This window comes from Colletes latitarsis, chromosome 2, assembly GCF_051014445.1.
Source record: "Colletes latitarsis isolate SP2378_abdomen chromosome 2, iyColLati1, whole genome shotgun sequence".
Lineage (NCBI taxonomy): Eukaryota > Metazoa > Arthropoda > Insecta > Hymenoptera > Colletidae > Colletes > Colletes latitarsis.
Genome location: NC_135135.1, coordinates 10,960,896 through 10,988,767, shown reverse-complemented (window position 1 = coordinate 10,988,767; position 27,872 = coordinate 10,960,896). Strand labels below are relative to the sequence as shown.

The window sequence follows — 27,872 nt, the reverse complement described above, 5'->3', positions numbered from 1 at the left end:
TTAATTTTAAACCAGACCAGTCTTTCTCCGTTAGGTCCACGTACGTTGAATTTACTTTCGGCCGCAAACATAATATTACTCCACCATGTTTGTTTTTGAGGAGGAAAACCTTTCACTTCATTTACTCTTCATTTATGCAGAGATTTTTACGAAAAAATTCTAACTACTGTTTTTCCAATTTGCATAAATAATTCTGTGGTCAATTCTAGGGTACTTGAGGTAAATATATCGATAATTGGTCAATTAATGTGGTCGAATGGATGATAAAATAATAAATAACAGTTCACTTCATAGGACTAATTCTACAATTACCTGTTGCTCCTTTTATAAATATTTAAATTTCTTGTATGATTTTGATAATGATAAGAGAACTGTGCGAATAATTGTTACGCGTTTATCTCTGTAATTTTGTTAATTTTCCTTGACATTTGTGTAAATAATATGAATATTATTTTATTTATTTAATACTATTGATCTGCAGTCTTCGAGAACACGTATAATATGTTTTTGAAATGTTATTAAGCAAACATTATTATCCAACATTTTCGTCGTAATTAATCATTATACAAATACATTTCATGGAACAACTTGTTACGCGTTTTGTTTTACTTCGATTAATATTGATGGAATATTTCTGTTAGCCATATTAATATCCTAACGATATTATCGAGATATGATTATCCATGAATAAGTATAGATTATTAATTGTTTTACCTTTACACCGTCGACTTATTTTCCACCTGCAGTTTCGTTTCTCCTTTTTAAATAAATTGTTCAACAGAATTGGTTCCCAGTACTACGTGTACAACTTTAAAGGACAAACAATCGTATAAATCGTTTCGTTCAAGGAGAAAAATGTATATCGTTTCATGGCTAGTAAATTGGACGCCGGAATTAGGTCGAAAGAAACGCGAAATAGAGACGAGCAATGAAATTAAAGAACGGGGCCGTGCGATTAAAAGAGATTAAAACGGTATGTGTTTATCTTTGAATTTCCCTTGTGTTTTTTTTTTGTTCATAGCGCGAACGTGCTTTCGAACTCGCGTTCTCGTTTCGTTTTCGGTTGGAATCTGCGAAATCCTCGCGTTCGCCATAGACAAACGCATTCTTTTCTTTCCCTCTTCAAAGGTTTGCTTAAGGCGTCGTTTTTTTCGGGACAGGTTTCCACCTCGAGGCTAGAGCTATTAGATCTCGCGCTTCCCTTTTCAGGAGATAGCTCAATCTTTTCCCAAAAGAACTTCGTTTCGATGATCTCCGGACGATTTAGACGCTTTTCTCCTTTTCTTGCCGAGTGGCCATTTCGAAAAATTCGACAAAATTTGCACACCCCTTGCTTCATCCTGTTAACTCTCCTGATCCTAATACTATTTTTATTGAACCATTCAATTCCATCTCTTTCTTTAGCGATCATGAATTGAACGTTTCATCTCCTTTGGGTTTAAACAAATGTATTTCAATTTTTACTGCATACCTATTCAGATTGTTTAAGTATTTCTTTTTCACCCAAACCTTCTTTCAGTGTCAAAATTAATTCTTTATTGATGTCAAAGAGTAATCTTACTCTTCGAAACAAAACAAATTTTTTTTTACTGAATTCCGGCCCATTAGTATTTCTCTCAACTGCCTAACATTAATAATTTAAAATGCATGCTTTAAGAAAAAATGTGTGACATGAAAGAGAAAGATATATTACGAATAAACTTTAAAACACAACTTTCTATGCATACAATGCAAAAATCCTCGTAAAAGAAAAAAAGAAGCTTTACAGTACACTTTCACATACTCTTTTCAATAACAGAATGAAATTCAAATCTCGATAATGAAGCAAAGTGGGAACAAAATAAGCAAACAATTTTTCTGTAAAACATTTCTCCACATAACAAACAATTTCCAAGCAATTTAGGTGACAAATCTTGATAAGTCACTATCTCGTTGTTCTCACGTAATCTTAATTTAGTTTCTAATGGTTCTGTAGATGGTTTCACGTAGAATTAAATGAAAAAAGGAATACTTTATCCCGGTTAACGCCGTTGCTCGTCTTCGTAAACTTTAAGATACCGATAACACATTCCGCCATATTGTTTCGAAATGCTTCCGCAAATAATTGGCGTCGTGCACGGTCGAAGGACGGATAATAAACGCGAAGTCTCTCCCAAGATTGAAGATAAAACTCGAGGCTTTTGTGCGGCTTATTTCTTACTTGAAAGTTACCCTACTCGTCCTTTTTATTACCTACGCGAATAAACACGCGATACGTCGTTCCCGATCTAGTTGCCGGCACAATGGAGTAAGCGATAGTTTTCTAACTCTCTTTTGCCCCCTTCCTTCTATCAACATAATAGTCAACCGAGTTTTGACGAAATATAAGATACATCGTATAAAAATTAAAAAAAAAGTTGAATATTACGTAATTTTCTATTTGTCTCCTAGAATATTTAAAACTGCTCCTCTCTTATTTTTTAGCTTTTTAATTAGTTTAGATCCACAGAAAAAGGAGGCTTGGAATTTACTAGTATGAAACTGCACTGAAAGATGTAGAGAGAATATGGTGATTGCATTCTCGATATAGGCAGATAAATTGGAGAAACATGGATTAAATAATTAGTATTTGAGACAATAAATTTTCAATTACTTTCTCAGAGGAGTTATTGGTCCCAAATTCGATTTTATTAACTACAAATTTATAAACAGTCTTCAGGAGACAATGATGTTCTATTACGAAAATTCTTTCTGAGTTGTAATTTTGCACTCTAGCTTCGTCACGTGCAGAGATGACATTACTGTGGATCGGAAAATTAGAAACGACAGGTTGCATATCTGGTTAGACACTGATAGGAACCGTCACGCTCGTGGATTTGCGAAATGTCAATCACTGTGACGGCAATGCAGTAAGACAAGAACATTTGTGACAATGAAATAACGTCTAGATTCAGGTGAAAATGGCCCCGGAATCCGCCATTCGATGGTCGGAAATTTCGTTAACGATTCGTCGTTAGTCCATTGATTTTTATACCACGTTTTTGAAAACTTGCTGTTACATTTCACAGAATTGTTAAGTCAATTATTCTATCGACGAGAGTTCACAATATAAATTGGAGCACGATATGGTATATTTTTCCAGGATGTTTTTACCACTGCTGGAAACACGCGATGAATGCTATGGTATCCGAGTACTGCTGTGTCATTCGAAGATAATTTTTTAATGTATCTTGATAGAGTGACAGGACGAAGGAAAAGCTTCTGCGCTACCGCGATGACACGTATTTTATTATCAAAATGTTCCCTCGCCGACTGTTTATAAACTCCAGTAGCGATACTGTCCCTTCATCAGACTTAGACAAATTTTATTTTCGAATGACAAATAAAAATATTACGCTTGCTCGTTTGAATATATATTTAATAAATTTGTCAATAAAGTTCAATTTGAAAATGAATTTACGAATGAAACGTACGTGGAAGTTGGTTTAAGAATCAATTAAAAATTTGTATTTGTTATTCGTGAATAAATACCTTTTCTAAAAGCAAATCAAATTTCAGTACTATGGCGCTCTGTTATCAATGATGCTATTCAATTTTAGTTTGTTTTTCAATCAACTAAAGTGTCTTGTTTAGAAAATCGAGCTTTCACGAGTGGAAACTCGAAAATCGTTACGCTATGAATTTCCAAAATGTTGCCATAAATATTTACGATATAAATGGATTTAACGTCGTTAGCAGACGTGTAGCATTTGAATGGCATTAGAAATTGAGGAGTGGAAATAATTGATAAACAGTGATGTTCCATCAATGTCATCGAAACTCCGAACCAGATAATCCCAGACGACGCGATTTGTCAAATAAATAAACAGTTAATATACTATTATTTTTAATAACGAACAGGGGTGTCACAAATTAAACTCAGAAAAAGGCAACAAAAGGTCGAGAACACTGGTTTGGAGCTTAGAAAAAGATCCATGGAGAGCGTTGAACTATACAAATAATTTAGTTCAGAGTTCTTTTAGCTCGAAATGTACGCAGTATCAGTTAGTTTGATTTTATGGCACGTAATGCTTAGAGGAAATTAATGAGAATAGATTAATAGTTGATAGAGTATTCCATGCGACGGAGGAGTCGAGATTGATCTGGGCGATGAGATTCCGTTTACTATGACACAGAGAATTTATATAATATTCTATAAGCGTGCTGATATGCAGTGGAGAATTTAGAATAGGCGATTTCAGAATCCAGAAATTCCATAAAAATTGAACGCAAACCAGCTAGTCATCGGAGCATAGAATTTCGTTTCATCTATTCTTCGCCTTAGACTCAATCAATTCTGTTAATTTAAAGTTGCAGACAGAAAAATCGAGTTTATTGTACAATTGGTTTAATGTTCTTTCATGGACTTCGAAGAAGACGCTTCTTAGAAATGGATCTGATAATTCTTAAAGGTAACTTTAAGTCGAGATGGAACTCCCAAGGGAATTGTAGTTATTACGATAGCTATGTATTCTGAAAGCAACATTAGACCTCGTCTCCCTAAAAGTGAATATCTAACCCAGATTCGTGCTGCGCTACGTTCCATGCCATTCTTCGGTAAACCGTCAGTTGCACGTGCCGTAAACCAAAGTAATATTCCACGAGATGAATTAACAGGGACGAATACGTCACAATATTCTCGTAAATACGCTAAATTCCTGACTCTGGGTCATTGTGGACCCACGCAAACTGTTCATTTCAGTGCACAGTGGGCTAGAAAATAATGATTCGTGGTCAAAATCCAATTAAACTTTTATTTAAGAACATTATCTTTTTTTTGTAAATTGATAACACTCCAAAGCTTCGAAATCTATACGTATTTCTTTTTTTAGATGATTTGTGATTAAATATAGCACTATAGGAGTAACATTGTTAGATTTTAAGTGAAACTAATTGTTTTAATTGCTTATCATAAAATATCAAAATATAGATTTTGCATTGTATTTTTGCACAGGTAAGTAAGTATTGTATATTTGAGTTATTTATATGTGCCATAAGCATGTTTTAAATCACAAACAGAGAGTGCATAAAAACCTTTGATCATAAGAAGAAAAATATACCGCATATTAATATCGTCATTTTGAATTTGAAATTTTTTATTTCAAATTTGATATCAGCAACCTCAAAAATCCTAAATTACTAAGTTTTAGCCCACTGTGCAGTGTCGTGAAGTGCTAGTTTTTACAGTAACCGAGTTCTTAAAATTAAAAAAGGTAATAAACGAAGAATTTGCCAATCCAATTTGGGACCAAAATGGCCGCCGCTAGGACAGTCCGCCATTCGAGGTTTAAATACGCCAGAAATAAAATTACATATTTATTTTCTTCTTCATTGCAGAAAATAGACAAAATATTTTTACAATATTTTTACTAATTACGAATATATACATAAATATTCCCTCAAATTGCGTTCTATTTTTCACGTCAAACACTTGATTTGACGTCTGAAGCTTCTCCGTAATAAGAAATTATAGTCTCGTCGAGCACCGTTCGAACTATATCCGTCGTAGAAACAACTGGTTCCATAAAAAACGTTTACACTACTACTAGTTATCGTTCCAGATATCGCGTTACTCGATAAAATTCCGACGGGTATCGGTGGCCACATATTCGAATTAACAGATCGTCGGAATGTAACTCTCGACGATTACAAGCTCCGGTATGTCGAATTACGACTTCTTCTATTTATAAAATAGTTCAATGCACGTACGCCGGCTGGCCACCAGATCCACAATTCGATTTTAACGCCTCGTAATCATCGTTTTCCGGTTACCGGATCGACCGTGCGCGCGCGGTCGAGAACTGGCCGCGCTAAAAATATAAACGCGCCCCGGGATCCGCGTTTTTCGCGGGGGGGAAAATTCAATTATAAGGTCACGACGGAATTTTCGCGTTTCCCCGAAAGGTGCAAGCATCTGTTCCCTGAACGATGTAATTCCCCGAAGTCGTTCGTGGTTCTTTGGCGTTAAATTAATCGGAGCCGCGTCGACGGGTCGAGAGACATTGCCCGTCCGAACGGATCTCCCGTCGAAAGGCGGTTCTCATCGACGTCGGAAATTCTTCGTAACGATTCCCACGGATTTTCTATCGATTATTCGTTCGCTAGCAGCCGCCGGTTGCCGAGGTGAGACGCGAAATTGGTCGTAAAAAGGTGCTCGAGCCGATAACGCGAGCCAGAGACGCGTAAAAATAAGAGTTAGTCTAACCTTAAGCAGCGCGACGATTCAAATATTGATCTCCGGAAGCGCGGAGGCTGAACGCAATAATGACTCATCGGGAATCTAGCACGTACGTGGAACTGCGATTATGCTTCGATCGTCGAATAATAGCTACGCCATTTTTGCACAGTGGAAAAGACGCTGGTTTTGACATTCGTGTCAGTCGATTTCCGTTCGGGGCTGGAGATATTTTTAAACTGATGGGCCAAGGAAACGACGTCTCGTCGATAATATTGATCGTATCAATTGCTTTTCTAAATTGTTTTTTTTTTATCATTAACTGTAGCTCGTTTTGAATTTTTGTGTACGTCTAATATTTAAGTTATTTTTAATATTACATCGTAATAGTAACCACTAGAGTTTTAAATGAATGTTCATAGTTAAATTTTTAGATAGACGTCGTGGGTGAATGTCAATTTGTATTTTTGTTTATTGGGTACGAAATAATTTGGTTCTGAAGAGGGTAATTGTAATCGTAAATTAACGAAAATTGGTGTTGGATGGTTAGAGACCATATGTTAGAACAGTATTCTAAACGCGAACATATTAAGGAAAAGTTATGTTTAGTCGAAACACTAAAATTCTAAATCTAGCTTTCCTTTGGCGAGTCATAGATTTACGAAAGATTGTAATAGGAAGCCCATTGTTTGGGTTATGCCACGAAAACATTCAGCGACGTGCGTGCTAACGAGGCGAACAAGCGACCGTGGCTAATTGTTCTAACAAAAATTTATTCGAGCGCCGCGTAACGCGTCCCGACGTCATGGATCACCGTTTCCTTTTGAGTTTTTTAAATTAAATTCTCCCGTTTCGCAACCGGACACCAACGTCTCCGACTTTTTATACGTTGACCCTTCTCCAGCGATGGCGCGAACTTTGCGGCAGAATTTCAATTCAAACGTCGACGGAAATTAGAAAAGTTCTTGTCTAAATGTCTATTTCGAATTACCAGTCTAGGACAAACGACTTTTAATTTTTAAGATTGGTAGATTCGCGTTTCTGTGCAATTATTATTCAGAGAACATATTTTTACGAATTAACGATATTATGATATATTTAATCTCAAATTACAAATATAAAATAAGATAAAGTGGGAAGAACAAAATTTTTATTTGAAATTGAACTGAAACTTAAATATGAATAGTAGAAAAATGAATGACTGTCTAAATCTGGACAACAGTTAGTGCATATATAATTTTGAAAAAAAATAAGGCCATTGATTTAATTATTATTTACGTTTTCGATAAATAAATAAAAAAAACGACATAATATTGTCTAAGTTGGTCATCTGGTGACAGTGATCAGGTCGTTTTATATGTTGAGAAACACTGCAATACGGCCTCGGTGCCAGCGTAAGTAGAAATAGTGATTAATGGACAGACGCGCCAGGCAAATTCAATCGCACGCGTGTTCGGCAAATATTCAAATTCAATTATCTCGAAAACGAAGCCTCAAACGAAAAGGTATTTTCTACCGACGTATTTTTACTTGAAAAATTGTTCCTCGTTCAGTTCTTCCGTACTTCATCCATCCTTTTGTAACACAAAAATGTTTCAAAAACAAAATACACGATAAACTGATGTAATATTACTTTAATTTAAACATTGACATGCGTTCAGTCGTTCTGGAGATTTACTTAATTTGATTTCTTATCGAATTATTCAAAGATACGGTAATCACGTTTTTTTGTCTTATTTATACAGGGTGTTTAGCCACCTCTGAGAAAAATTTTAATGGCGGATTCTAGAGGCCAAAATAAGACGAAAATCAAGAATACCAATATGTTAATGGAGGCTTCGTTAAAAAGTTATTAACAATTAAATTCAAAAATTTCAAATCGTTTTGGAAAAATTATTTTTAGTTGCAGGGGTCAATTGCAAGCATTTTTGGTCAACAGACATACTCCCGAAATCCTACTCAATTTCGAGAAAAAAATTCCTTACCGAAAATATAATTTCTGGTCAGAAATGTCTGCCCGAATTTTCATGCGAATATTTAAAACGTCATAACTTCTGAACGGATTGGACGATTTTAATGTTTAAAAAAGCAAACTACGCGTATTTTGGTGGAGACTATGTACAAATCGCAAAAATATTCGAAAAGTTGGTCCTTGACCCCGCAAAATGAGAAAAACCCCATAAAAATGGTCCAATTTTCAAACAGCCATAACTCCTACAATTGTGAATATATTTCAATGAAACTTTTTTCTGAAGTAGAGCTCCTGGGTACCTACAGAAAAGTATTAGACAACTTTTCTATAGGACGTCAAACAAAATTACTTAAAATGAAAAAGGAATTTTTAAGAGAAATCGGCAGGGGGTAGGTGCCTAAATTTTTCGACGAAATCGAAAAGTTTCAAATCGTTCTGGAAAAATTATTTTCGGTTGCGGGGCTCAATTATAATCATTTTCGGTGAATAAACGTACTCCCGAAATCTTGCGCATTTTCGAGAAAAAAATTCAGTACGGTCGGAACTTTAAACGTTAATAACTGTTTAACGAAGCCTTCATCAACAAATTGGTATTCTTGATTTTCGTCTTATTTTGGCCTCTAGAATCCCTCATTAAAATTTTTCCCAAGGGTGGTCGAACACCCTGTATACACTGTGTTATTATAATCACTGCTTAAGTGACAAGTATAATGTGGTATCTTTTTATCGATTCACCTGCAAAAGAATGTTCTCAAACGAAGCAAGAGAAAGAAATAATAAAGGAAAACGCCTAAAGGTAAAGAGCATGAAAAAAATTGATGCAACAAAATAATGAACATAGAAAGGGTTTCGTGGCTGGGAAATAAAAATCTCAGGAAAAAAGAAGAACATAAAGAAAAACTCAACGAAAAAAATTAATGATAAATATAACTTAATGGCTTACAAACTTTTTTAAAATCAAGGTGAAGAATAACTGTTTCAAATTATAATCTCTATATATGTAGTTGGAATAATATTTTAGATAATATTTTAGATAATATAAAAATATTTTCAAATTTATATCGTAATGCATTTTCCTCAATTTTTACTCGCGGCGTTCAAATGGAAAGTGTCAAAATGTACTCGAAAATAATAAACATAGAAAGCGTTTCGTGTTCAAAAACGAATTTTTAAAAAAAGTCGACAGGAGGTAGGGTGCCTAAATTTTTCGACGAAAAATAAATATTTCATATCATTCACGGAAAAATTATTTTCGGTTGCAGGGGCCAATTACAATCATTTTTGGTGAATAGACATACCCCCGAAATCCTACTCACTTTCGAGAAAAAAATTCTTTACCGAAACTACAATGTCTGACCCTGATATTCCGATTCCCCTGAAATTTCAAAAAGTTTCAAATCATTCCGGAAAAATTATTTACGGTTGCGGGGGTAAATTACAATCATTTTTTACAAAAATTACAAAAATTCGTGTAGGTGAACAAATTTTATCAATAATTTTATTAATAACTTTCTAATGAAGCTTCAATCAACAAATTGGTATTCTTGATTTTCGTCTTATTTTGGTCTCTAGAATCTCTCATTAAAATTTTTCCCAGGGGTGGCCAAACTTTTCAAATTTATATTGTAATGCATTTTCTTTAATTTTTACTCAAAGTGTCAAAATGTGCTCGATAATCGCGACTTCCAAAGATGGCTGCCAGTCAAAAGTAAATATTGAAGGAAGCCACCTTGCGTTGTTCAGATAAGATTTCGTTCGTCTTTGGACCGTCGATCGTCGAAACTTGAACGCCCAGTGTCAGCGTCGAAACTTAGACGCCCGGTGGCGGTGTCGGAACGATAACAATTCACCGCGTGTATGCACGCCAGAATGCATTTGCATATGATTTGAATGTAATGAACAAAGCAACTCGAGCTGAACAAAGGGATTAAAGCGGCGTTGTGGTCGAGGCCCGTTACCCCAGCCGCACGATTTCGCGTGTATAATTAAAAGCAATCGCGTTAGGCTTTTCGTCGATACGTCCAATTTCGGACAGCACGTTTAACGAGCTGGCTTTAAAGCTCGCTGAGCGACGAAAATGAGTTTAAACGCAGCGTAACTGCACTATGGCGTAGAGTGTTCGACACGTCCACATTATGAAGAAGAATCACGGATACAGGTGGCCATCTACTTAATTCATTACTGCACGCCGTTCGATAAATCCAATGACCAGAGTTTTCAATTACTTTTCAGGGACAATTTACTTCTTTTAATATGTTACCACCACGTGCAAGCTGTTTTTCGTTTTTTTTTCTTTTTATTGGTCCCGGGGGTGGCTAATCTTTTCATTAATTGGTATTTTATCTTTCAAACCCTTCCAAATCTCATGAAATTGTGGATCCTTTTAAATTGATACAGCCAAGATCTGCTTTGAGACTTTAACCTATTGTTTAAGAGGAACTCCAGGAGCTCTATGGTAGCTCAAGTTTAAACCGTATCTTAACAAATGTAAATAGGTACTTTGATAATGTCGACTTGATCCTCAACTCAGATTTAAGAAATTAATTCAATATCACGTATTTTTTTTAGAAAAGTTGTTTGTTTTAAAGTTTGCAATCACAGAGTCGCGCGAGGTAAGCAGAATATGTGGAAGATCTTCATTTCGTTTCTTATGTGACATTTTTCTAGCACTATTTTCACTTTTATATCTTCATTTCTCTGTTTGCGTTCAAATTTGTAGCTAACTATTTCTATACTCCCTCCCATAAGTTACAGAATTACTGCATAGTCGTCTGAAAAAGAGCATTTCGTAACTTCAAGTTTTCTAATCCTATCGAGTCATTTCTACAACCTCAACTTTCAAGTTCCTGAACTTAGAGATATTTTTTTTTCAACTTTGTCGAGAACAGTATTAAAAAACTTTAGAGCTTCAATTTTAATCTTGTCTCTCTTCAACGAGGTCACGATTCATTTTCACGGAAGTTATCGTAATTTGAGACGGACTCTCTTCGCTCTTTTGGCACAAAATTGTGGGGAATATGCAAGAAGTGTGAAAGAATTGAGAAATGTAAATATAAATGCTTCCAGATTTCATCTTAATTTCGCTAAAAAACTTTCAAGACACGTATCTTTCCTTGTATCATTTCGTAATTGCGAATTAAACGCGAGCTTCGGGAATTTCGTTAAGTTTGATAGGCGTTCGAACAGTTTCGTGAACAACTATATATGAAAAATAAAGTTTATTTACGCATCGATGTTCCATTTTCGATAAAGGGTGTGACGGAAAATGGGGAAAGTAAATATGTATCGCTTCTGGTGCGTTTTGGATCACCGTGAACTGCGGCGTCGCGATAATTCTAGCGCGAAAGTTCACTTTATCGGATGCGACGGGACGAAAAAGAGAACCTTGAAGCGATCCTATCAATATTTACTCAACAACGAGTAAGCCGTACTGTTCAAGAAACAATATCGAGCATCGGGAGTTAAACGTGCACGAGGCAAGGAATTCATAACTGCTTCGATAGCAGCGCGACACTCCTATCGAGGATCCGAAGTTCTAGCAAAAAAGACGATTTTCCCTTATATTGACAGATAATGATTTTTCTGCACCTTGGACTACGTAATGCGATGATAATCGTTCGTGATATCGAAACGAAAGCAAACTTCGACCGGAACATTATAGTTATATTCCACTTTCGACGATCGAACGTGGAATTTCCCATTGTACGATTGGAACATTTAGCAGTTTATCAATTATATTAACTCAAAAGAGAATGAGTACGTATTTCGTACAAAATATTTAGACTACTTTTTAAATACACCATTTTTTAAAATTAGACGTTTGTTTTAACAGCAATAATCAGTTGAAAAATTTATTAGTATAGTAACAAGTATAATATCGACCATTTAGGGTTAACAATAAATGATAAATGTTAAATTATATTTGACTTATCAAAGAAATTATACAACAGGAACATTTACAAACATTAATAGTAGATTATAAATTGAAAAGTTTTCAGGAAACATTATTGTATATCGTATATAAAATTTGTATATTACGAAGGGTTAACGTATTAACATAAATAAAAAAAAAGATACATATACATTACTTTTATAGTAATAAGATAGTAATTACTTTTTTAATGTGATTTACCTATCACACTGAATCACAAATTTTTCATAAAACTACGATTCATTATTTTTCCGTTGTTAATTAATATAATGGGAAAAAATATCTTAATAAGTTTCTTTAATTATTCCAGTTTGCAATTAATTTTTGTTACTTGTACGATTTTCCAAGGATGTCGAAGAAATTTATGTTTGTAGCATTTCCTGTTAAGACTTCAGACGATACAATTTATTTTATAAATGTAAAAATTCAATGCAAACGATGTTTCGTGGATCGGTTGAAAAGCATCGGGCTTAAAGGAATTATTATGAGATTTCCATTCGTTCGTATTAATTAAAAACTTACAAATAATTAAAAATAGTAGGTTGTCGACATGCATTGAAAAACCATGAAGTATATTTAATGTTTTCGGTTACTTGGATTACCACCATTTTCAAGGCACTGGTTTTAATAACGTATTAAATGTTATTGTACTGTTAAATTCAGTGTTCTGAAAATTATAACACCCCAATTAACTTTACCGGAAAACGTTAAGTTTACTTTAGTTACTCGACACAATTATAGTTTCACCCACAAATAATTAATTATACACTTTCGCAAACGTAGAATCGGACAGTTTTAATTAACAAAATGTCGTCTGATATATTTTCATTAAATTTTTAATGATATTCACGCAATTATCCTCGTTTGTTCAATACATCCTCTTACTTATTAAGATACTTTAAGCCGAAAGGTTCTGACTATTCTAATAAATTATTCAACCAATTCCTCTTGAGACCAATTATTCTTTTCATTTAAAAAAAACTATCTAGAGCAGTGACTGGTCCTGATATTCGGATCATTGGACTTTTTTCTCAAAATGACATTCCAAAATCTTGGTTAAATCAATTCTTCTAAATTAAAGAAACGTAAGGTTCGAGGTGTTTTCTAGTATTTTTAGACGTTTGCAAACTTTGTTTCGTAAAGAGTTTGGTAGCTTTACTTGCACTTGGTACCACTTCTGGTTATAATTCCTCAGCCACAAAACATAATAAACTCTCCGAGGCATCGACAGATTTACAGTCCAACGATCGCCATTTTAAACTATTGAAAAGCTTAGTTTTACTATTTTTAAATATAACGTGTACGATAATAAGAAATAAATTAAAATTCACGGCCCACAGATTACGAACCACTGATCCGGATCGAAGTTCCTTCGTTTTAATTTTCCACCACTTTTTTAGAAACTTCCATGTTCGGTCACTGTCGATCACACGGGAAACGCGATTGAGAAAAGGGGGAAAATTGGAGGGAAATGGCGGTTGTAGGGGTTGCAAAGAAATGACAAGAATTTACTCACGATTAATCGAAGTCGTGACCGGGAGGGTGGTCGTGAAGGAAAACCGTGCGCCGAAAGATAGCAAAGATCGGCCAAAGAGGAAGGATACGACCGCGTCTGCTCGTCACCGCGATACTACTGCCGAAGGTTGCTCTACCCACGCGAGAATAAGCGACCCCTCACCCACCCCCGATCCAGCAGGAATATAGCAACCGCCGACAGCCCCGCGCGGGCCGCTGGATCCCTTCATTTCGATCGTGATATCGTACCGCTTCGATCTCAAATTAGTCAAATTCAAGTTAAAATCTGCATCGTTTGCAATTTGTAGAGATACATCTAATATTTGTTCAAATTATAGTGGCAAGAATAGAAATATTCGATAACTCAATTGGTGCACCAGTTATTTTAAAGACGTTGTAAGTTTGAGGTGCCGGTCACTGGTGACCATCACATCATCTTGTTAAAATTAGATTGCCCTGTAAATTTCGCGACAAATTAGTAATCTCGGGACAAATTCGTGTTAAAATTGTAGAATTCTTAATTAATTTTACAATTTTAAAACATGTAAGTTTGCTGTTCGATATTGTTAAATTGACGAAGATAAAGTAACTCAGAAGGAATAAACAAAATATGTCGTATTGTCTTTGATGCAAATTAGCTTTTTTTTTACAAAGATTTTCAGGCTTTTTAGCGAGTAAAAAGTTTGAAAATGACAACGTACTACAAAAAACAAAAATCAAAAGAGTTTTAAAAAGTTGAAGGGTGCCGTCAAAGGAGAATGTGTTTACTATTTTTTATAAAAGTCCATATTTGAAATATTACGGTAAGTTCTACTATAAAACCCGACACGAACTTATGAGACCATCTAATAGAAACAAAATAAGTGGATGATTCTTTTGTTTAAATTAAGACCAACGGGTTATACAATAAAATAAGGGAAAAATAGAAAGAATGTGATTCCATGGTATTTTTAACCTTACAATCATAAGCTGAACTTTTTTTTTTAAATTTCAATTATGCAATATCATTTGTGGATGAATTTTCTTCTTGACACGTTGGACATCAAAATTAGAATGGAATATTTCAATATGGGAAACGATTTGAATAGTAATTAATTCTTTTATTGGTTCGTAATGTGTCTATCTACTGATTTGTGTATTATTTATCTCATCTCAATTATTTATTTTTTAAATCTGTTTTTGAAGAAATATGGTGATATGTGTATATAAATATATAAATTCCCACTCGTCAAAGCTGAATTTCCTGAACATTGTGCACATTTAGTACATCAAACAATTTTATTTTAAAATAACAGAGTCATAGTGCTGAAGTTTAATTTACAACCTTATAAAATAAACCTCTTCAAATTATATTGATATTTACTTAAAAAGTGACTTAACGAAATTTACATAAATATAATAATAATTAAATTATTTCAAATGTGTATAGACTTACTCGGCTCAGAGCAATCTATAACTAAATCCTTAAAAAAATAGTTACTTCCAATTGCTGTTACGTAAAAAATTACCGAAAAAAGAAACATATATTATTACAGACAATTAAGTTTCATAAAAAACAACTGCAATACATTAAATTCACTAAATTCGAAACTTTATCACATAATAATTGTTTTCTCTGAAATGAGTTCGATGATATTGACTTTTGGCCAGCTAGATTATAAAGATTATAGAGACAGGTTATTAACTTGTTTCGAGAATTATTCACCAGCGATTGATTACACGGAAATTTTTATTTTTAATTTTGACTTTTTAGTCAATTAAGGGGGAGTCTAATAATTGGGCTCGACCTAATTAATTTTAAATTTGGTAAAATTATAGAGAAGATTTGTCATTGTTTAATATGATTTATCATAGCATAGTACAAGTTTTTCCAGGAGTCTAGTTTTAAATTAGAAAAATTTGAACAGTTTCTGACTTTATAAGGATTTAAGAGCATTGCAATATTAAGAAACCAAACAAAGTATCTTTTAAAGTATTGAGTTTTCAATTGCCTTGCTTTATAACTTTTATACACGTAATCACTTTAAAAAACGATTTAGAAAAAAAATCAGTTGCACTTTTGAAAAAACTGTGAAACAGTTACTAGACTCATCTGTTTTTAAATAAAATTGATACGTTTTAAAATGAACTTTCTTCCCTGGATAAACTAACTTCACATCGACGAACAATTATAAATGAAAACCATGTGAAATTCAGTCCATGTTTTGAAAGAAACTGCATTCACGAGTAAAAGATGCACAAAGTGTTCAATTTTAAGTGTTCATCTTGATCAGAATTTTTATTAAATTAATTCTTTCATTTTCGAGGATGATAAATATTTACAAACGAATAAAAATTCAGTACATATCAATTATGTTGACTTTCTGGCAAAATGTCATTCTTCGATGCGAATCATTCTGCAATGTATCACGCACGATTCGATAGATTTCATTCAATTAGCACGAACGCACAAAATTAAGGTAATTTGTACCGGTTGAGCGACTCCGCGAAGATATAGGACCAATAATTTAGTTTCCTATAATTTCCTCTCACGTATCCGTTCAAACACGTCCTTGGTTAAAGTTTTGTATCGCATCGTTAGAATTCTAATAGCTCGATATTTTTGTACCTTCTCGTGTGAAGTTTGTTCCAAAGAATTACTCACGTTTTGAAAGAGCACGTATCCAGAGAAAATCAATGTTCGCCCTAATTGGCGAAGTTGTCAGTGATAATATTTTGTTCCATGAACGCTACCTTCAATTCGGAGAACACTTTGAGTTCACTTCTTCGGATTATCCGATTGTTATACGCGAAACATCTCTATAGCAATCCATTCTGTGTAAACCGTTAATGGATGGGAACGTCCAAGTGCAATAACTTGTTTTTGACGTGTCGTCGAACATCGGATGCTTGTTCTATTTCCGAATAACCGCTGATGGAATTTAATACGGATTCTCCGTCTTCGCATCGTTGATTTAATCTTCTGAAATCTTGTCGATCAGAAACCTCAGCTTTTCTGTGACATTTTCTACGGTGTCTAAGTCACTCTTTCTACTGGCTGCTTCAAAAAGAAATCCTCAAATTTTAAAAGATGTTGCTTCAAAAGATTATTGGAGAGAAACTATCATAAGAATTGATTTTATTTTTGTATTACAATGGGGATGTGAATTATTTAAACACAGTGGTGACAATTAAGAATAATATTAGAACTTTTAGAATCCGATATTATACCTAGAAGAGTCGATAGCATTTGTTACTTACAAAAGGTATGAATTTTAAAGAATAATCTTGAATGGGGAATTTATTAAAAAGCTCATTATCAGAATAGTTACTCTGTGATTTGTTGAATGATAGTCCCGAACCATATTTCTAAGTTAAAGAGATAGTTAAATATGTATTTTTTAAATTTATTTCTTAATCAAGTCAATTGCAAGATACGTGAATGTCTTTTTCGTACTGAAAATTAAAATATCAAAATATATGATAGTTCGTTTAAAAGGGGAGGCAAAATATTTGGAGGCGATGTACTTTTTTCAAAAGGTCGCGTGAAAATGAGTGATTTTAATTTTTTGAATAGCTTTGTTATCGATATGCTGTTCCGTTTGATATTACAGAGCACATTGGAATGCATGAAAGAGGGTGTGATAAGCGTTAACAATGCATATTGTTGTTTTACTAGAATTCTGTACAAAGGAACGGGTGCCATAATGGTTCATTAGTTTGCACGGGTAAGATTAAAAGCTTTATGGATCTGTTCGCTTCGTATTGTATGCGAATGAAACGGATTGAAATAAAAATGCAGACAAAGATAATAGAAAATTTTTCTAAATCTGGGTTAAATTATTATTGGTGTACAATACTGCGAGCTTGAAAGTTGGTTTAAATTTCATCAACCTGGAGAAACATTGTTTAGTCAGAAGAAGAGTGTCAGTATTGATCTTCATCATTTTGTTAAAATTTGCAACCAGAATTATATTTTATAATATTTATATAATAGATTAATATTTAATAAATACTGAATATGAAACAAGAGTACTTTTCAATACGTCACAACTAATTTATCTTTCAAAGCTAAAAATACATGATTGACCCTTTTAATGTTATAATAATAGTAATTATAGTAATATTTGATTGTTTTTGTAGGCTTTGAATTATTTGGAAAAATTCTGTGGTGCTCCCTTTCCTTGGTACCCTAATTGCTGATTTACAGAATGCGACAAAAGTATTTTTCTAAAATTTTCTTAAGATTGAATAACTTAATAAATATTTATAAAAAATTCTTTTTATTAAATCAAATTTTCTTACAATCGAATAGCAAAATAATGCTCCTATTCATATAGCTTTTTGTATAAAAATGTTTCAAATATTTATAATCGAGATAATATCGTTAAACGTACAAAATGAAGAGAATCAAATACTAAATAAAAATTAATGAAAATCAAAATTATTCCCAGCATCGTATAGTTTCTAAATAGACAAGATAAATAATTACTAATCACGATTCTACTCAATTTAAAGATGAAGAAAACAAACCTTCTGCCCAAGATGAGAAATAGTAATTTTTCAACACCGACTAATACTGAATTTTCTTTTGCAATTTACTTATATTTGTGGTAAAACAAATTGGAGTACGTTTAAAAAGAAGAGAAGTAAAGTTGGCTGTACATATTTAGATGCGAGCACGGTGGGATTAACGCCTTCTATATTTGCTCTTGCAAAAAGAATAAACCATTCATTAGTAGTTACGACTGTACACAGTATAAAAACAAAGAAAACAAAATGTCTGCCCGTGACAAAAGGGCAGTAGCGACTCATTGCATTTTACGACCGTGTAATCATGATTTATACTAACTTCGAGATTTTCTTACCGACGTACTCGGCCCGTAGGGATGTTTAAAGGGTTTTAGGGTCACGAACGGATCTACTTGCTTTTCATTCTCGCACACACACCGCAGGAGCATTTCAATGCCTCGTCCACTTGCATATCGTCTTCGTACGCTCGCGTAATTAAAGCGGTTTAGATTGAAGACTTGACCAGTTGAAACGGGGTCCTCTAAAGCAGCGTTTCTCTAACTTTCCTTCCCCGCGAACCCTTTCAATAAATGAAAATTTTATGACTTTCAGTCAAATTCAATTTAAACGGCTTTGAATATTTAATTTACATTTCGTCGCTTTGTCCATTAAAATCGATGGGCGGAAATAAACGCAATAAAATTCCACGTTTTCGTGGTGGGTGTTCCTCGAATTTAAAAAATATTATTTGATAAAAATTTTCACTGATTTTTGGGTAAAAACTGGTAGCATAACAAAATATCACAAATACAATTTAAGGGTGGATTCTAATCCAAATGTAAATCCTTTATGTGCTCCTCGAAATTAAAAATAAAATCAAAATTATAATACTTGAACAGTTCGTGGCATTTGTAAATTTCAAATTATACAACATTAAGTAAATTTTAATACAGAGACGATTTTTAGCGACTGTAAACATACGTAAAATGAAATGTGTAAATTGAAGAATCGTGTAAAAGCGTTTGGCGAAAACAGCAAACTTTTAGAAAAACTGATTGATGAGCTAAGCGTTCATCGCGGGTTAATCGTTAGGAGAAACAAACAGACGATATGAAAAGAGCAACGTGGGAAACATTTTAATATGACGAAAATCCACATCATAACTCTTCACCTGGATTAGATAAAATGATTCAAATTTTTCTGTTGTATACAAATAAAATATATCAATATTACCAATCGTTACAGAATAATCTTTATATTACATTTTTTATGTTACTTTTGTTCACGTCTTTTTTAAGTTCGTCAAATCCTAATAGAAATTTGGAAGTTTCTAAATCTCAAGAATCAAAAATCTTAAAAAATAATTAATTATTTATTCTTGATGAATCACACAGTTTGAGAAACACTGTACTTAGAGTCCTCATCGCAGCGAATTAGTTCGTCGTTCGGGGATATTGACATCCGTACGCTTTTCAATGTATGTAGTCGATCTTAATTGAAAGTTCTTAATAACCGCGGTTAGGGGTGGATAAATCGTAGCTGACCTATCCTCCAAAGACGGATTTTAAACTCTATTCACAAGTAACAAATACGAAATTCATTTATACACGTTTATTACAACGTTTTACAACCTTTTTAAGAAAACGATTATTAGATTGTAATTTTTTAAATAATTTCAGGTGTTATAACATTCTCTTCTTTCTTCTGTTCACTAATTGTGAGAACTGCAAGATTGTTCCACTGTGAGAATGTAAGATAATGATTTTTCCTTCTTTGATAGATCGTGAGAATTTAAAAATTAAGGAAAAATCCTAAACAAAACTGAACGAATTTCAACCACATTTTTCATAATTTTCTCATCATTTTCAAAAAATCGGCAACTTTTAACATTGTTTTTTGTCACACTTGACCTTTCGTTTATCCTAAACGATCTTTGAAACTTGGAACCTCGAGGCGTTCGAAGTATCCATGGAAACAGCTGTTCGAATAGTTTGAATTATTGTGCAAAGGTATAGTGATGCAACGCAGAGAATAAAGTCGGAAGGAGCTCGTTCACTCGAAATGTAAAATTGCGTAACTGAATCTGGATGCATACAAGTTGGTCGTCTTCTGGATTACGAATCTGAACATCTCTTTGGATGCGGTTTGTCGTTTCCCCTTGCCACGTTCGTAACTAAATATTTGCCACAAACACTTGTCGTTGATTTTAGAATTTCGCCTCGATTGACTTTTTCCTTAGAAGATTAACAAATTGGTAAGACGCCTCAAGATTTTTAGAAACGAATGTACATTTGTACATTTTTGTCGAAAACGAATATACGACAAAATAAAGTATTAACTGTGATACAATTTACCCAAAAATAAAGTTAATCGACCCATTTGTTATTTATAAGGCACTTCAATTTAAAGACTATCCTCTACATTGCATCACTTTGATTATTTTTAGTACACTTTTACACAGATCTTTATTCAGATTTATAAATTCTATACAAAATGTTTTATAAAACTGCAATGGTTCCTAAAAAGGAATTTCGTGCTTTGGACCTTTTGCTAAGGAGACCAAAATTATTTTATAACATATAGGTGTTTGATTCCATTGTTTACTGCTTCGAGGCAGTAAGATTCATTACGAAATAAAAGCTATTCAAGTGTATAGTGCAGAAAGTGAATAAAAATTCATCGAAAAAGTAATTATAAAGGAGCAATCATAAAATAAATAACACGGTTCAGGAAATACATAAATATATCATTTTTTAAAGTTGTTTTCCCGAATAAAATTCATTAATTTTTGCTATCGCGAGCTATGAACTAGGATGTAAATTAACTGTATGTAAAAATTTCTCCTGCTTTTTAGAATACAAGTAAACATTATGTAGAAAGAAAAGTCTGAACTTGCGCTCGTTTCCTCGGAATTAATTCCCAAAGAAAACTTTATTTTCGACCGATTTGGTTGGCTAGTCCTCTATACCACCTCCGCATCATCTTCGTAATGCAAAACTGTATCGATCGGACGCCTAGGTCGACGAATGCCTTTAGCAATTCCGTTGACTTCTTTCATCGCTTCTCCAGAAATCAGATTCGTTCAAAAGATTTCTGTCTTATTAATGCATTCGAATAACCTCCTAACGTGATTCAGTTATAGACGTCCCACTGTGAATACTATTTTTCTCTTAAAAAACAAAGAACTCAACTGGACAATAATAAATAATACAAAGAAGACATTAATATTTATAGTGAAGTATTTTGGAAAAGAATTTTAGAAATTGTTCTCGCCCTTGTTGTGTCAAAACTCACGTACATAACAGTGGAATAATCTGCATGTATAGTAAAATGATTTTAAAAATCTCTAGAGAAAACAGATTAATAAAATTTGAAAGATCGGATAAGTACCAATTATAAAATTTTATACTTAACAAAGAATAATTACTGAAAATTCTGATATTACATTTTGGCAAACTTAATGCAACGACAATAGTGGAATTCATACTCGAAACAATAGATTTTATTCTTTGTGTGATTATGAAGTATTCGTTAACGATGTGCCTTTGCGGTAAAATAATATCTCACAGACTTTGTTTGGGCAAACGACAAGGGACGAATCTTCTTATCTTCGTACAAATATAATCCGATTACGGATCTGTTGGTTTAATCTGGCGCGATTCTGAACCTTGATAACGATTTTATAAGCGAGTTTGTGCCATTAATTGGCTGGAATAAATTAGTATTCAAAATGGTTTAACCCAAAATTAGTTATTTTATTCTAGAAAATTATTAAAGTTTGGCATTTGACAAATATCGATAGAAAGAAGCCATCGAATACTTCCACAGACAAGGTATACGAGTAGACCTTTCACCTAATGTATTTTTTCCAACAATACCAACAGATTTAGAAACGAACACAAGAGGAAGTGAAACAGAAAATGAAATTACAGAAATTTTATTGTTTTTTAACGGAATGAGAGCTGTACGGTCCAGAATTGGACATGAATCGATTAATTTCATTGGAAATATAAAATCATTAAATATGGCCTTTAGACTTCATTACAGTTTTTGTCAACTATCATTCTTGGAACTGTACTGCTTTGATGAATTTCTAGGTGCACTTTACAATTATAAAATTATGCTTAATGTTACTAAAATAAGTATGGATTCAGTATTCAATGGTAAGTATAACTCTAAATTGTATGTATGTATATCTTATTGTACCGATTATCCGGGATGCCCGAATAACATTTATTCTTTTATTTCCTAGTCTTGAGATACACTCCTTCAAAGTGGAACAAAATGTTAAAAAGAACGTGCATTAAATTTTTAAAGGATCCATGTAAGAAGGCTTTAATTTTCAACTTCGTCGTGGTTTTAATGGGTCATTCGTTACTCGCCTGTCAACAACGATTTGGTGGTAATGGACATCGATGGTCAACAGTGAGGCTGACATCAAGATCAAAGGTCCAGGAATAGCCAACAAGTAGGACCGACCGAAATAGTTCTTCGGTAGATCAGACTGTCTGTAATTGTCAACTTGGTCTGCGTCTCCCCACTCTTCCATCTTAGAAAGAGGTATATGGAGAGTCACTGCTAACATACTCTTTCAGTACCCCTGGGACTTCCAGAGGGATCGGGTTTCGCGAATTCGGGGGCCTACCTCTGGCCATTAGTGAACCGGGCTGACCACTGATGACCAGGACTGACCAGTGCTGGCCAATGATGACCAGGACAAACCTTCGCTGGTTGCATTTCCGTTTATTGCTTCTTCGACCAATGTTATCCATATTGACTATTATGTCAGGCAGGGTTCTATTTGAATACAAACTCTCGTTTTAGTTCAAATACTCTCGTCGTTGGTTGTGCACCTTTCATTGGTTGCACTTTCGTTTGTTGCTTCCTCGAACAACGATCATTAGTCACAGAAGCTCTTTATTAATAGAGGGTGGGTCTCCACTCCCCTTTCCAATTTCTTTTTTGACCTTCGAACGTTTGCTGGGCTTGAATGTAGGGTTTCATCTTGCTTTTACTTCTTTGGTCTTCTTCCATATTTCACTATTTGTTCCTTGTTTGGTTTGTTCGATGCACATTCTACATATACGTCCAAACTCTACAAACAAACGTGATCAGTGACTATACGCAACATTACACCAAAAGTAAACGCGAGGAATATAACCGATCGCAAATCTAAAAGTAATCAAAATCGGTTTATTGTAATAACAACGCGATAATATCTACATTTCTAATGTAATTACTAATGCAATCCGAAATTAGTTCGTATACGCAACATTACCCTGAAAAAAAACGCGAAGAATTTTCATCGTTCACAACTGTAAAGTTATCTATAAAACTAATTATTTGCAAAGATAACTAGACAAGCAACGCGAATAATTCATACTACGCAACGCTAATGGCAAACCGGTATTAATTCTTATTCGCAAAACTACTCTGAATGAAAACGCGAAAATATTCATCGTCCGCAACGCTAAAAGTAATCACGATAAATCCAAATTATGTGCAACGTTATTTTTAAAACAAACACGATCATTTGCGTTCTGCAATACTAACGCAAACCACGATCTGCCCCAAAATACTGGCTGTTGATCTGAAAAACTACAAGTACTACAACTACAGGCGACAACAGTGACATAATAGGAACATGGAATGACTCTCCATCCTCATCCGAAGATGAAGATGAAGAATCATTTGTTGTAGCCCAATCTTGCGACAGTTTGTCAAGGCCTCTTCGACTCCATCGAGTCGCTTCTTTCTTCGGCGGTCCTGCCAAAGACTGAAACTTAATACTAGGCTCGAGATTCCGTGCAATACGTTGTCGGAACAAATGCAGAGAACCTCGAGCGGGACGAGCGTTTCGGGGAACCTACCGCGAACGAACGCGACCGCGAAGAGCGACTGTAAAGCCGCGCGATTCCAAGAACCGAAAGTAAAACCAGAACAAACGGTACAATCCGTTTGGATCGGCTAACGTTTCGATTCTCCAAACCAAACTACAGGTACAGGACCTGTGGCAGTCCTGCCCTGACCCTACCTACTTATATCTAACATACATACCAGAAAGTAAGTTACCTATCTACCTAACCCTATATTTAAAAAATTGCAAAACTCATTCTCGCAAACATACGCTCCACGGTTCTCACACATAATGTCCGGGTGCAAAAGCCTACACTAGAGAGGACGCCCCGGGGTTCCTCCGACACCCGAGCATTCCACACAACATTCACACTCTAATGTTTACGTACCAATACCTGAAATCAACCGACAAAGACTAGTGATCATTGCGTATTTCAAGTAACTTTCAAATAAAAGAAGCTTTGATAAAATGATTTTCTTTCTTTGAACATGCAAAAAGGTATAAGCAAGATGAAATACAGTTTTATTTGTAAATTATATTACAGTTTTAAAACGACGCAATTCCACAGCCTAACCACACATACGCACACACATGTGAAATTGCATCGCGCACGATACACTAATTCAATGTCAGTCGCACATAGATATTATTAGGAATTTTTAGAAACTAAGTCATCGTGCTCGTTGCCTTCGCTCACGCAAGTAGCACCTGGGCACTTGGGTGAGTTTAGGCAATGAACACGGAGAGGTATCCTGAAAATCCTGAACTAGAATAAATGATTATAATAAATGCTAGCGGATAACGGAATAGTATTTATATATTCTTTCTTATTTTATTTCTTTTACTGGACTTTATATTTCTGATAAATAAAGAGCAAAACTTTAATATACAATAATAATGAAAAATATTATTAGTAAAGGAAATTATTCTGATTTAAATTGAATTTTCTAAGACGAAAGGCTTTACAATAAAATAATTTACTTTCAAAGTGTAAGGAAAAATTATTGAAGCAGACTGATGAAAATATCTAACCCTTGAGCAATTCTGTTGTCAAAGCGTATTTTTTAAAGATGAAAGTAATACATAATGCATGTTACTTTGACTCAAGAATTTACCCATCGCGAAACGTCTTTTTGTACATGAATTCTAACATCAAATGTTTGAATAAGAAAAGACTTTAATGCCTTCGATAATAAGGCATCAAATTATATTTTTATATGAAACACGAACAATAGAAAAAACAATCAATATTACAAGTCAAAGAATTTATCTTTATGTTCTGACAAATTTCACGTTATATTAAAAATCGCGGAGCACAAAAAGACCCTAGCCTGATCTGTAAAATGAAACCGTATACATATGTTCCTATTCACGGGTATAAAAAATACCCGTGGTCACTATTCGCCAAAAATACTACGTATACAACCGGTCACCCGTGTCGTTTCGGACCTTTCGCCCTACAACATGATTGGGGACCGGAGGGACAAGAATCATAACTCACCAATCGTTGACCACGACGACGATGACGCTGCACAGTGGAATACATCAGCAAAGTCAACTGCATGGTCCTGCTGGTTTCCAGGATGTAAGGATAAAATCCATAGTCTGCAAAGCGTAAAGAAACAATTATAATCTACCGTAAAAATGATATACATTTAATAAATTAATATAAAAGATATTAGATTCAAAACTAATCACAGCTTTTTGATAATTTAACAAGTATTAAATCGTTAGTAAAATTTGAAAATATTATTTTTCTCTAAAGGTGTGTAGAATAAAGTAGGATGATACTTACGTTTTTTATTTGTAGACTTCTGTTCAATATACATATGTTGCTTTTCAGTGATGAATTGATTCTAACACCGGCATCGAGTGATTTTAATTTTTAAAGGAAAAATGAAAAAAAAATATTAAAAAAAATGATAAACTAACGCGACCGAAAATCATAGTCGGCGAACAAGAGGCTCTACTGTCGCGATTTAGAAAGCAAAGAGCCACGACGCTCTGGAAAAAATATAAAAATGCGCAATATACACTGACTCGATCTTCGCGTGTGCCTAAACTATAAACGAAACTCTACTCGAAGCCACTGTGCTTCGAAAAACAATCAACTAATCTACGCAACAAACACTGATTCTACCGACCGCATTGCACGCGGTCACTAAAATTTCTGAAAAATATACTGAAATAAGAAAGAAGAAATAATTAAATAATCACTCAGACATGTCTATTTATAGATTTAGTATTAAATTTGACCGATAAAACACAAAAAGTATGTAAACATATATAGGTACAAACTCACTTGTTGTAACGAAGTTGATTTCTCCAATATTCCATTTTCAATTCCCTCCATTTGCCATTTTCAAACATGGCGTCGACTGTATGCCGATAGCGTCCCTTCCAGTCGAACTCGACAATCAAAATCTGTAACAGCAATAAAACACATATTAAGATTCACTGCGTTAAAATAAATGTACTTATAACTTAATTAAACATCGTCTCAACCCGAAATATGGTCCATGAATTGTTAATTATGTTTATAAACTTCATAATTGACGACGATTATGTATGGGAAGAGCACGTACGAAACAGATCAAACATTTCTCGCGATTTCGATTGACATGAACGTCAGGAACGTGTTAATATTTAATGAAAGCACTAACAGACAGTAAAGGAAAGTACTATGAGCGATTTGAAACATTAAGATGACAATAAATAAAAATTACGTATCTCATTAGTCGCGAAGCCTGTCACTGCATCTCATCACACGAGTTTCCAGAGGACGAATGACGAACAGGAACGGTCGCGTCTCTCGCGGGGACCAATGGGTGGGGAGTGGGGAGAGGGGATCACGTAGTCCAACGTCTCGACTCGATCAGTATTTATACTAAGAAAAGGTTAAACCTTATATCTCGAATAACTGAAAATAAACAAAGTAAATAAATATAATAAATACAAAGAGATATCAGACTAACAATTAATTATTGATTTATTGTCTTTATATCCTTATGACGTCACAATGAATAACAGCCAATCACAGGCGCTGCTTGAACATCGAATATCGATTTGTTAATCGACACACAAGTAACTAGATCGATTGAAATACATTAATTATAACTATAGAAATATATAACGTGTAAATATTAACTTTTAATCTAAATTGCAATCAGTTTCTCATATAAATGTTCCTTTTCTGTACAATATATTATCGAAAATTATTTATTTCAGTTTCCACTAGATTTACATAGAAATCTATCTTGATTCTGTGTCGATATCATTGGGCTTGATTTATGGTAAGAAGTTGGTAATACAGGCATAAACGAAGTGAGAAATAGATATCCCAGGCGAAAATTTTTTCGTAACACTCGGATTAAGGGCACAGACAATGCATAGTGGAGATGTGTAAAGCAACTTTTTTTTCGTGTCGCACGGACAAGGAATTTGAGAGCGCAGCTGCAAGGTGAAGTCGGGGGGCAGGCGTCCGCGAATATAAACAGAATCTAACCGAGCGTTGAAAAAACAACAAACGTATCAGATGACTGTCCCTGGCTTACGAATGCTAGCAACGGTAATAATAAAATTACTTTTACAAAATAATGGAGAATACAAAATAAATAGATACAGACAAGCAAGAGACTACAGCAGTATTTAGTGGAAGACAGAGTCCTATGACGCAAAGGAGAAACATCGTGAAAAATGAAAGTCTTTCTATATTCTATATATATAATTTGCCAAGTATTGTTGCATTCACATAATTTGTATAAAAAGCGTTCATTAAAAAAGTGATAATTAATGTATTTCATTCGATCTAGTTACTTGTGCGTCGATTAACAAATCGATATTCGATGTTCAAGCAGCGCCTGTGATTGGCTGTTATTCATTGTGACGTCATAAGGATATAAAGACAATAAAT

At 34.1% G+C, this 27,872-nt stretch overlaps 1 protein-coding gene across 3 annotated transcripts in view; it reads right to left on the bottom strand.

The window, feature by feature from the left end:
- Nucleotides 1–26,572, bottom strand: part of LOC143347030 (neuropeptide CCHamide-1 receptor-like) — an 84,844-nt gene extending 58,272 nt beyond the window's left edge. Inside the window, exons 1-4 of one of the 3 annotated variants that reach the window (XM_076775858.1) lie at nt 26,262–26,572; nt 25,755–26,141; nt 25,461–25,564; nt 22,485–23,197 (exon numbers count right to left, since the gene is read on the bottom strand). The gene's annotated coding sequence lies outside the window, so the exon portion shown is untranslated. Of the gene's footprint in view, nt 1–13,612; nt 13,722–22,484; nt 23,198–25,460; nt 25,565–25,754; nt 26,142–26,261 lie in introns of those variants that run through there. The other 2 variants (XM_076775866.1, XM_076775874.1) reach the window with 2 other exon arrangements.
- Between the last annotated feature and the right edge of the window lie 1,300 nt (nt 26,573–27,872).